The 12059-nt window shown below is 43.1% G+C and overlaps 1 protein-coding gene and 1 pseudogene across 2 annotated transcripts in view; one reads left to right on the top strand and one right to left on the bottom strand.

The window, feature by feature from the left end:
* The window catches only part of GJC2 (gap junction protein gamma 2), a 39822-nt gene extending 35046 nt beyond the window's left edge, over window positions 1–4776 (bottom strand). Inside the window, exon 1 of one of the 2 annotated variants that reach the window (XM_074197789.1) lies at window positions 4694–4776. The gene's annotated coding sequence lies outside the window, so the exon portion shown is untranslated. Of the gene's footprint in view, window positions 1–2993; window positions 3265–4693 lie in introns of those variants that run through there. The other variant, XM_074197786.1, reaches the window with a different exon arrangement.
* LOC141496765 (U6 spliceosomal RNA) lies at window positions 1690–1790 on the top strand (annotated as a pseudogene).
* Window positions 4777–12059: the final 7283 nt, after the last annotated feature.

Below are 12059 nucleotides of genomic sequence, written 5' to 3'. Positions count from 1 at the left end.
CCCAATTACATATTAAAAAGAATTTTTAACTTCTGTTTTAAAAATTTTAGTTGCAAAATTCTTTCCTTCCTCCTTCTTACCCCCCTCATTAAGAAGTTAAGCAATTTGATATAAATTATACATGTGTAGTCATGCAAAACACATTTCCATATCAGTCACGTGTTAAAAAACATATCCCCAAAACAAAACAAAACAAATCATGATAGCTTCTGAATGCTTTTGGAGGAAGTCATAGAGTATAAGACCTAGGTTCACTATTTTTTTATGTTACCTAACTTCAACTGGGCCTTCACTGGTCTATGGCCATCCTTTCACTCCTTCCTAGTTAACTCTCTATCACATTCCTTCCAACATCTGTTGTAGACCATTTCTTCTCCCTGTCCACCTGTTTTATCTACATCACCTTTTCCCTTAGCAGAGGCCATGGGATCACTTCCTTCCCCAATGGCCTTTTCTCATTCCCAAATCTCAATTCTATTCCCTCAGTATTGTCAGTCCTGCAGGAAGGGGTGGCTTTTCATATTGCTAAGGTCAAACTTTCTCCTTCCCTGAATCCAACCCCCTTTTTGCCTTCTCAGGTACTTCACCCCTTTGATCAGTCCCTTTTCCTCTAATATTCGATCTCTCTATATCTATTGCCTTCTATCCTATTGCCTACAAACATGCCTGGCTCTCTTTTATCTTTTAAGATACTTTCACTTAACTTTGTAATTCTCTCAAGCTATCCTTCCAATTTCTTTTTCATTTTGAAATATAAATTACCATTAAAAGTTATCTATATATCCTTGCTTACGCTTTCTTTCTTCTCTCACCTCTCTACCCCTTTAAATCTAGTTTCTAAGGATTCACTTGACTGAGAGCCATCTCTTAAAGTCACCAATGATTTTGAACTATTAGATCAAAACATTCTTTTCTCAACTCTCATCCTGTGCATTTACTGTTCCCTTCTTTATGGAGATCCTTTCCCTCCTGAGTTTTTTATCCACCTTTCTCTATCGGTTCTCTTTCTACCTGCTCGCTTTGTTGGCTGACTTCCCAGGCTTCTTTCCTGATTTATCATCCATGTCATGCCCACTAACATGGGCTTCCCCAAAGACTGTCCTGAGCTCTCTTCTTTTCTCTCTATATTTGTTCTTTCTTGATCTCATCGGCTTCCATGGGGTTGAATCATCTTCCTTTCACAGATGACTTCTAAGCCTACATATGCAGCCTTCAACTCTTTTCTGAATTCCAGGTCAGTATAACCAACTTCCTATCAGGCTCTTAGGGTCAATTCCTGAGTTCAACAGCTAGATTTAGACATTTGCTAGCAGTGTAACCCAGGAAAAGTCATTTCACCTCTGTTTGCTTCTGGTTCCTTAATTTGAAGTGCAGAACTGAACACAAGTTTGTTGTATCAAATGAGGTAATATTTGTAAACATAGAAAGTGCTTAATAGAGGCTTATTTCCTTCCTTCATGAGGCCTTTTCTAATCATACTCATCCCAGATTTCTATTTCTCTTCTGCCCTGAAGTGATTTTGTAGCTTTTTTTATAATTTAGTTGTTTAGCTGTATATTATTCTCCCCCAGTCTATCTCTTTACCCGTTTAGAGTGGTGAGACCACTTTGTCTCTATCTTTGCCAGTTACCTGATATAGGGCCTATCAGTCATTAAAAAAATCGCATGCTCGCTTTGGCAACACATATAGTATATTGGAATGATACATATAGTAAATTGGAATGATACAGAGATTAGCATGGCCCCTGCACAAAGTTGACATGCAAATTCATGAAGTGTTCCATATTTTTAGCAAGAATGGGGGAAAAATTGTAAAGTTTTTTTTTTAGGTTTTTGCAAGGCAAATGGGGTTAAGTGGCTTGCCCAAGGCCACACAGCTAGGTAATTATTAAGTGTCTGAGACCAGATTTGAACCCAGGTACTCTCCTGACTCCAGGGCTGGTGCTTTATCCACTGTGCCACCTAGCCGGCCCTAAAGTTTTTCTTAAAAAAAAATAAATTACATGTAAAAAAAATATGCTTGTTGAATGAAATGAATGAATGAATGGGTAAATGAATAGCTTGCTTATAGAGGCTGCTGCTATACATTCCCATGCATGCTGTGTATCCCATATGTATTTGTATTATGCTTCCCCCAGTTATACTGTGTTCTGATATGGAAATTTGGTTTTTTGTTTTAATTTTTATTTATTTTTCAATTATATTTAAAGGATATATTTAAATATATATTTATTATATTTATTTATTGAATATATATTTAAAGATAGTTTTCAATATTCATTTTTGTAAGGTTCTCTGCCTACCATTCTTCCCTCTCCTCACCCTAAGATAGCAAGTAATCTGATATAGGTATCATAATTGTGTTACACATATTTTCATATTGGTCTGATGTGGTATTTTAGACTAAGTGGGGGTAGAGTGCTGTACAAGATAATATCCAAAGGCCCTTTCAGCTCTGATGTGTTAAGGTTCCTTCCAGTTCCGACATTCCATTTCAGTTTCATTAACTTTCTCAGTCACTTCAGAGAGTTCTCATTTCTCTAGCTCTTGACAGTTTTCAGAATATTTTCCTCCCAGCAAGCCCTGTGAGGTAGGTATTATGATCTCTATTTGCCAGTTGAGGGAATGGAAGCTAAGATGAGGGGAAGAGGCATGTACAGTAGGTGCACAATACATCTTTGTTGAATTGATTTCAATTCTAACATCCTTTTCAACTCTGACATTCTTTGACCTGTGTTCAAAGGTTCCTTCCAGAGCTGATAATTCAGAGTTCTAAGTCCCAGGACCCCTTCAGGCTCCAACATTCCACGGGATAAAATACTTTCCTGCTCTGACAGAAGTCCCACCCCCAAAGCGACCCTCCTTGCTCCCAGATCCTACTTTCTCTCAGTTCAGTCCCCTCCCTATAGTAGCTCCCACCTCCTGCAGCCACCCTCACTGGCTGGCGCCCCCCCCATCCAAGGGGGATCCTCAGAAAGATGAAAAGAACCTACTTAGAATCCATGAGGTGGTTCTGTTTCCCCCGTGGCCTGGTCTGGGCCTGGGTTGGCTGCTGGACCTCTGTGCTGCTGGTCTGACCATAGCCTCTTCCTATGGAACTGGTGCCGCGGCCCAGGCTGGGCCGGAAGGCTCCACTCCCACCCCCTGTGACTTTGGGAAGGTCAAGGATGAGATGTGTGAATCATCCCCAAGTCTCGTCTAAGATAGTTAGGAGGGGTTTGTCAGCTTCCCTCTGGGGAGAAGGTGTCCTTTTTGTCCCCACAACTTTCCTTTTGTGGCTCTGAAACATCCCAGATGACGCCCTCTCCATTTCCTCTCTGCCCCCACCCCCTCCATTGTAAACTCTCCTCCCTGCTGACCCAGTCTTCCAAAACACCCTTTGATTTCCCAAGGACTCCAAGGGTACCTGCTAACTCTCCCCTTGCCCATCTCAGTCAGAGGAGGAGGTATCAGATCTGGCTTCCTAGCTCCACTACTGCCTTCAGAGTCACTTTCCTCATCTTAGCTTCCATTCATTCCCTCAACTGGCAAATGGTGATCATAATACCTACCTCACAGGGCTTACTGGGAGGAAAATGTTCTGCAAACTGCCAAGAGCTAGAGAAATGAGAACTCTTTGAAGTGACCAAGAAAGTTAATGAAACTGAAATGGGAGCAGGAGAGACTTAAGGACCGGACATCCCTTCTCAGAGGTCTTGAAATAAGGACTCCCCAGGGTGAGTGAGGGACCTGCCAGTGGCAAGAAAATGGACCTGGGAATAAGGAGGTAGCAGTCCTTTCCATTGTGGACTATAGACAGAAGAAGAGTGGGGACTGACTAGATTATTAGACCAGAGGGACCCAAGACCCCACAACAACATTTTTTCATCCTCTTTCCCTCTGCCCCTTCCCAGTTCCTTCACCCCACTCTTTTCCACAAACCCTTCTGAACTGTCATCAGGAAGGGGATTTCCCCCGCTCAGTTCTTGGATGCGTGGAATCATCCTGACCTTATTCAACACACAACAGCTGGGGTTTGGCTGAGCAGGTTGGGGTGACACTGATCATGGGTTCTGCCTAGAGCTAACATGATACTAAGTCCTGGAGGCCTGCAGAGATGTGAGAGACCCCAGCTGCTGGGAATAGTGAGGCACCGTCCAAGTTACCTTGAGGGAGATAGAGAGAAAAGAGAAAGAGAAAAGGCTTGAGGGATTTGGAGAAACTTTGGGGCTATCTCTAACTGGATGGAAGCCTCTCTATATACAAACAAGAAGACTCACAGAGGGGGCTAGTCCACTGCTGCTCTCTCCCTGTAGACTTTTCTTCAAACCCCAGGAAAGAGTTAGAAATGCTAAGAACTTGGAATCACATTTAGAATCAGAGAATATTAGAAGTGGCCAGAACAGAACAAGAACACAGAATGCAAACCTGGGAGGAAACTTAGAACTCCAAAATAGGGAGCATCAAATGTTAGAACAGGAAAAGACCTTAACTCCACAAAAAGATTTGTATCACCCACAAAGGTCAAGACACTTCAGATACAGAATGACAATGACAACAAAACTAGTTTCTTTCCTCAAGGAGCTTACATTTTCTTGGTGATACAACAGGTACGTAGATAAGTAAAATAGAAAATAATTTGGAGAGGAGTAAAATGCTAAAAAAGTCTATCTCCCCAGAGCTAGGAGAGATTCCCTCCCCTGCAACGTCCTACCTTTTCTAGAAAAGAAAACACGGAGTCACGAAGGACTGCCCTTCCACTCAGCGGCGTGCCTGGCTTGCCTGGCTCTCCTGTCAGTTTTTTCTCCTTCTGGGCTGGTACTGGTGCTGGTACTAGAGACACAGGCAGGGGCCTGGTCTGACCCGGGGCCACCTCTCACCACCAAGCACAATGGTGGAGGGGGCAGCCCCCCTTCAAAGGTCCCATTGTTCCCTGGAAGGCAGCAGCTCCTGGGGCTGTTTCAATCCTAGGGATTGTCTCCTGGAGGCCTGGGATGGGGGAGGAGGGAAAAAAGGAGAGAGTGGGGAAGATGAGGAACATGGGAAGAAAGGAGAAGAGGATGGGCCGTACGTTTGGGAAGAAGGGAGGGGAGATAAGAATGGGAGAAGGGAGGGGAGAGGATAGAAACAAAGGAAGGATGGAGAGAAGGGAAGAAAAGAAGAAAGGGGGTATAGGATTGGTGAAATGAGGGGAGAAGAAGGGAGATAAAGGAAGGGAAAGGATAGTGAGAAGGGAAGGGCTGATTCAGAGAATGAAGGAGAGAAAGGGAGAAAGGAAAGAATGGAGAGGGAGAAGGATGGGGAGTGGTTAATACAGGATGGAGAAGGAGGGAAAGATAGGAAAGATTAGAGCTATTATTAGCTCTGGGGACTCTTCCCCAGGACTCTTTTTCCTAAGCCCATCCCTCTCCTTCATCTGGGACAGGTGCCAAGGAAGAGTTCAGGGAAAGGTAGAAGGGTCTAGGACCCAGGCTGAAATTCATGCAGTCTCTCTCATCTATGTCTCTATCTATTTAGTTGCCTCCCCTAAGCCAATATTTCCATCATTGCATTAGGTAAGGGGACAGGCAAGGTGAACCCAGTGAAGATGAATGACCTTCTTAGCTACTGTGCCAGCACCTTGGATAGCTGCCACCAGTGACCTGTGTAGGATAATATATGGTCTTATAGCTCCTAGCTTCATGGTTTACAAAACACTTTTTCTCATAAAAATCCTGGTAAAGGAGATAATAGATTAGGACCCACTAAGCTCAGGTTCAGATAATTGAGAATGGTGGGGATTTGTTCTTGGTTCATGATGATGATGATGTTTGTCTTTCATTCTCAAAGAAGATTAAGATATCAGAGAGGTGATACCTTGACTAGTAAATTAGATTTGAGTGAGAGGGATGCTGTGCTAATTCACCAACTTCACTTTTTACTCCAAAGACAAATGGGTCCAGTGGCCAGATATGAATCAGAATAAGTAGAGATGCTTCTGGATGATAGGCAATCTGGATGAAGTGACTTGCCTAAAATCACACAGCTAGTGTCAAATGTCTGTGGTCACATTTGAATCCAGATTCTTTTGAAGAACCCTTGAGATCATCTAGTCTACCTCCTTTGACAAAGGAGGAAACTGAGGATGTACCTTAGTCCAAAATCACACAACAAATAAGAAGCCACTCGGGGCCAACTAGATAGCACAGTCAATAAAGCACTGACCCTGGAGTCGGAAGGATCTAAGTTCAAATCTGACCTCAGATCCATAATACTTACTTAGCTGTGTGACCTTGGGTAAGTCACTTAACCCCACTGCCTTGCAGAAAATCAAAAAGAAGAAGAAGCCAATCAGAATCAAAACCCAGTGCTTTGAGTCTGTCTTGCAGATAAGCACTTAATAAATAGTAGTTGAAACTAACAACAATAAATCACTATTAACTGAATTCAGTTGAATTCTGATTTCTAGTACAGTACTCTTTTACTATGCCATGCTGGGTAAAATCAATTCCCAGTTTATTAGGTGATCTACAGTAAGTTACCTCATTTCATTGAGCCTCAGCTCTTTGCCCCTTTGTGTTTACTAGGCAGAGCGTGACCACCATGCTACCCACACCTCTCCAAAGGGCCTCTCCTTCCTCTACTTGGATTTCCACACATGCCCCACCCCCCTACTCCTAGGATCCCATCTAGGTGCTGCTTACATCCCCAACAACAAAGAACTCAGGAAGATGAAGGCTAGACTCTACTGGCTGATACGTATTTTTACCTCTCCATACTTCCATCAATCACAATTAATTCCTTCCCATATCTTTCACACAATCCTGGAAGGTCTAGTGTCCAGCTCCTCTGACCAGTCCTGATCTTATCTGTCCTGCTGAACCCTGGAGATTACAGCCAAACTAGAAGTAAAATAACTTATAAGTTTATTACTACTACTCAACAGATCAACTAAATTTAAATATTAGGTTTTATCCAGCCCTACTAAGCTTTTTTTCCCTCATCTGTAAAATGAGGATAATCATATCTAGTTGTGATGTTGTAATGATCAGATGTTACAACAGTTCCTATCTAAATGTTAACTATTATTATTTTCATTGAATTATTTTCAGATGCTAGTTAAGTAAAAGCTATAGGGAGATGGGTTTTGAAAAATTCAAAATGTCAGAACTAAGAATGGAACTGGTGGTCTGGGGCAGAGGTATGTGTCCATGAAGAGGGATTATGAGTTTCCCATTACTGAGTTTATATGATAGCCAAAAATGACTCTAGCTTCCTCCATCTTAAACTGAATTAATTAACAGTAATCTAGTGTCCAAAGGGAAAAATATAATTATCTTCCTGTTTTCTGCCTTAGCCACCATCTAGGATGTTTTTTTTTCCTAGTCCTAGGTGCAACATTTTAGAAAAGACATTGAGATGATACCATGCTTTCAAAGGAAGGTGACCAGAAGAATGAAGGGACTGGAAATCAAGGTCAGTGAGGATTGGAGGATGAAACTGGGGGTGGCTATCCTGGAAGAGAGAGACCTTAAGAGGCACCTGATAGCTCTCTTACAATATTTAAAGTGCAATCATATAGAAGGTTTTTTTTTAATGAGGGAAGTTGCAGGGGGCAGGGTTAGGTTCCATATAAAGAACTTTCTAATAATTAGAGTGGATCAAAAGTGGAATGAAATTCTTCAGAAATAGTGAGTTCCCTGGGGTGCTCGTGGCTACAGGGCTGGTGCTTCGTCCATTGTGCCACCTGGCCATACCTACAATTATTACTATTATTTTTTTAATTTTAATTTTTTCTCTCCCCTTTACTTTATCGCCCAAGCAAGTCTATATTCATGGGGGAGGGGTATTTTGTTTACTCTTAAACAAGAATATTTTATTAATGTAAAAAAAAATTTGTACAAAATGAGAATAAAAAAATAAAATAAAATAAAATAAATTTAAAAAAATAGTGAGTTCCCCATAGATGGATATCTTGAAAAAGAATCTGGATGATTGACTGACTCTTTGGAGAGGATATTGGTAGAGGAGATTTCTACTTAGGACTGGGCTGGACTCAAGGACTTCTGTGATTCCATCCAATGATAATGGGATTCTGGGATCAGCAGCCTCCCAAGAAAGTCGTTATTTTCTGAGCACCGGTGCTCTGTCTGCCTGGAGGATTTGCAGCTGTGGCTCTTCCTCTCTCCTGAAACTTGTCCCATTTCTTTGGACTCTAATCTGGCCTCTGTTTCTTAAAGAGGCCAGGCTGTATTTTTCTGAGGAATTTAAAAAATGTCAGGTCAAACCTAATAGAGTTTAAATAACTTTATTAGGTGATTCCCTTATACAGAGTCCACTGACTCTCTTTCTCGTTACCATTACTAAGTCTAAAGTGTCTCTACATTTCCCTGGCCACAAATCCAACTATCGCATCTCTCCTCTGTTTCCTTCCATCCTCAAGTCCCTGTAGGAAGGAGTCTGAATACACCTGATCACCTCTCCCTAACATTCTTTTCTCTGGCACCTAATGAGTAATGTAGCAAGTTGGTCACTCATTCTTTGTCTTTGGAGAGCAACTTGGGTCTCAAAATCACAGGATTTAGGGGCAGCTAAGTAGCACAGTAGCTAGAGCATCAGCCCTGAAGTCAGGAGGAGCTGAGTTCAAATTTGGCCTTAGATACTTACTAGCATCTGACTGTGGGAAAGTCATTTAACCTCCACTTGTCTCCAAAAAATATCAGTGTTTAGAACTGGAAAGAACTTTAGAGATCATCACATGCAGTCTTTTACACATGAGACCACTGAAACTCATAGGGAGGTTAAGTGATTTAGCTAAGGGTTACACTGTAGAGGCAAAATTTGAGCTCAGGTCCTCTGATTCTGCTACTGGGGGGATTATCTCTTGTGATTGATGTGGCAGATAGCCTGCCTGCTTTGGAGTCAGGAAGACTCATTTTCCTGAGTTTTAAATGTGAAATGTATTAACTGTGTGACCCTAGGTAAGTCACCTAACCCTGTTGGCCTCAGTTTCCTTACCTGTAAAATGAGCTGGAGAAGGAAATGGCAAACCATTCCAGTATCTGTGCCAAGAAAACCCCATATGAGTCATGAAGAGTTAGATGCAGTTGAACAACAACAAATTATTTTTTTGTTTATTTTATTAGATATTTCCCAATTATATTTTAATCTGCTTTGACCTGCAACCTGAAGTTTTGCTAGCCTCAGTTGACCAATAGGCTATACATTTGACATCTGTGCCACAGAGGTGCAGCAGTGGGTGGGTAAAATTTTTTTTTTCCAGGCAAATGGGGTTAAGTGGCTTGCCCAAGGACACACAGCTAGGTAGTTATTAAGTGTCTGAGGCGGGATTTGAACTCAGGTACTCCTGACTCCAGGGCCGGCGCTCTATCCACTGTGCCACCTAGCTGCCCCAGGGTAAAATGTTTAACACCTGGCTCACTCACTCCACCCCATCCCCTGGCCAAATGAACACAGGACACACTTTTGAGTTTAATTTACACAGATTTTAAGGTTTGTCAACATTTTCTCCATCATTTTCTTGTGTTTAGACAAGCAATAAAAAAAGACCTGATTTATAGTAGTAGCCAATTTCTGAGGTATATATGTTCACAGTGAAAATTGAAGGATAGGGGTGGCTAGGTGGCGCAGTGGATAGAGCACTGGCCCTGGAGTCAGAATTACCTAGCTGTGTGGCCTTGGGCAAGCCACTTAACCCCGTTTGCCTTGCAAAAAACAAAACAAAACTAAAAAAAAAAGATATCTCTCTTTGTCTTTCTCTTCTCTCTTTGTCTCTGTTTCTGGTGGTTTCTTTCTCTTCTGTTTTTGTCTCCTCTGTCTCTCTCTCTCTGTCTCTCTCTCTTGTCTTTCTGTGTCTGTTTCTGTCTTTCTCGTCTCTTGGTCTCTCTATCTCTGTCTCTCCTCTTTCCCCTCCTCCCCTTCCCCTCCCCCTCTTCCCCTCCTCCTCCTCCTCTTCCTCCCCTCTCCCTATTTCTCTGTTTGCTCTTTCTTCCCCATCTCTCCTCATTACCTTTTTCTCCCTCTTTTTCTCTCCTCTCTCTTCCCCTTTCTCCTTCTCTCCCCTCTCCCTCTCTGTCCTCCTCCTCCCTCCCTCTCCCTTCCTCTCTCTTCTCATTTTCGCCTCCTCCTCTTCCTCTTCCTCCTCCTCCTCCTCCTCCTCCTCCTCCTTCTTCTTCTCTCTCTCTCTCTCTCTCTCTTGCTCGCTCGCTCTCTCACTCTCTCTCTCTCTCGCTCACTCTCTAATGGGTTCCAGAACACTCCTGAGGTGAGATATGAATTCCAGTATCTCTTGCTTCAAAACCAACATTGTTATAGGTGCTATTCTGCCTCATTAAAGAGAGATATAAACTGAAGGGCAGAGGAAGAAATAATCATTTCCCACTTGGAGAAGGAGGGAAAGTTTCCTGTAGGATTTCAGGTTCAGGAGAAGGAGAGGCAATGCCTGGGCCAGGGGTCAATCATTTGGGGCACAGTTCAACTCAATTTAATAAACATTTTCTAATTTTAGGAGGGACATCAACAAACTGGACCCCATCCAGAGCAGGGTGACCAGGCGAGTGGAGGGCCTCAGAACCATGCCATATAAGGAGCAGCTGACAGAACTGGGGATGTTTAGTCTAGGGAAAACAAGTCTTCCAGGGGGACACACTAGCTGCCTCCAAGTGTCTGAAGAACTGTCATTTGGGAGAGGGATTAGACAGATTGTAAAGGCCTTAGGGAACGGAACAAGCAGCCTTGAAAATAAGTTTCAAGGGGGTAGATTTAGGCTTGCTATGGCTGGGGAGCAGGATGGGGTGGTAGGAAGAGGAGGCGGGGGGATCTCTCGATAGGGCTATCCATAGATGGAAGGGCTGCTTTAGAAAGGAGTGGGTTCCTGTTCACTGGAGCCTCCAAGTAAAAGAGAGACAAAGACTGGTGGAAGTTATAAAGAAGGGGTTCTTGCTTAGGTACAGACAGTTTGATAAGTTATAGGGTTCTTCCCCTCTGTTGTGTCATGAATTCCTTGGGCAGAAGAGGAAAGTCGAGGGACACCTTCTCTGAATCACAGTTTTAAATGCAGAAAGCATTATACAATAGGATTACAGAGGGAAACCAGCTCTGAAAGACTGTTATCTAAATATTAACAACAAACCCAAGCCCAAAACCAAGATAATGATCCAGAGGTCATTTCTGAGGTTTTTGACACACAGGAAGTTGATGAAGAGGAAGATTGCCACCCCCCCAATCTTAGACAGCACATCCGTGTACACAGACCCATGTTGACAGGACAAGGTTTGATAAAAGTACAGAACTGACATGCCTCTTGGCCTCAGGTGGAAAAAAGTTGCTTTGTATCAGAATTCTTTCTTAGGGAGGCAGAAGGATGGAGTTAATGATTTCCAGCCAAAAGGTTTCCTGATATACAACTTCCTTTAAAAAGCAGAGAAGCCTTTTGGTTTTTCTTCCTCTCCTTCGGCTTGTTCTCCCAGAATTCGCTTTCCAACCTTTCATTCTTTAAGTTACTCTAGTTGAGAATGGACTGAGCCCTCAAGCTTTGTCATATATCTGATCCCTCCCCTGCCTGGTCACAGACTGAGCCTAAATATCCCCAGCCACTCCCCTGCCTGGGCAGAAGGGTCAATTAAGGAGGGGAACCTAAGTCCCTACCCCCAAAAGAGGGGACCAGGGCTCACCACAACATCCCTGGGAGACATGTCTTCCCCTCCCTTCACTCCTCCAGAGCAGCTGGAGGCACCTGGGCAGGTGGGGCGTGAACTGAGAACCTGAGAGACTTGGCCTCACCAATACCATGATTAAAAGCCTACAGTCCTGTCCTGTTTCATAAAAGCCAAAACAACATGGCAAACCCAGAATCCCTTCCTTCCCACCACTGGGATTGTGAGCTTGTGGTCAGAGTAGGTCTCATCTATGGGACAAATTGTGTTTGGTCCAGTCCTGCTGCTCTGTGCTCCCTCTGGCGGTGGTCTTGAGTTCCACAGTCCTTCATCTTTCCCAGTTGAATGGAGAAAGGACCTCAGGACAGGGAGCTAGAGCTGGAAGGAAACCCAAAGGTTTATCTTTTATTTTACAGGTGGAGAAAT

This window comes from Macrotis lagotis, chromosome 8 (genome assembly GCF_037893015.1).
Source record: "Macrotis lagotis isolate mMagLag1 chromosome 8, bilby.v1.9.chrom.fasta, whole genome shotgun sequence".
NCBI lineage: Eukaryota > Metazoa > Chordata > Mammalia > Peramelemorphia > Peramelidae > Macrotis > Macrotis lagotis.
Note: the sequence above shows the minus strand (reverse complement) of the source record. Positions and strands in the feature narration are given on the sequence as shown.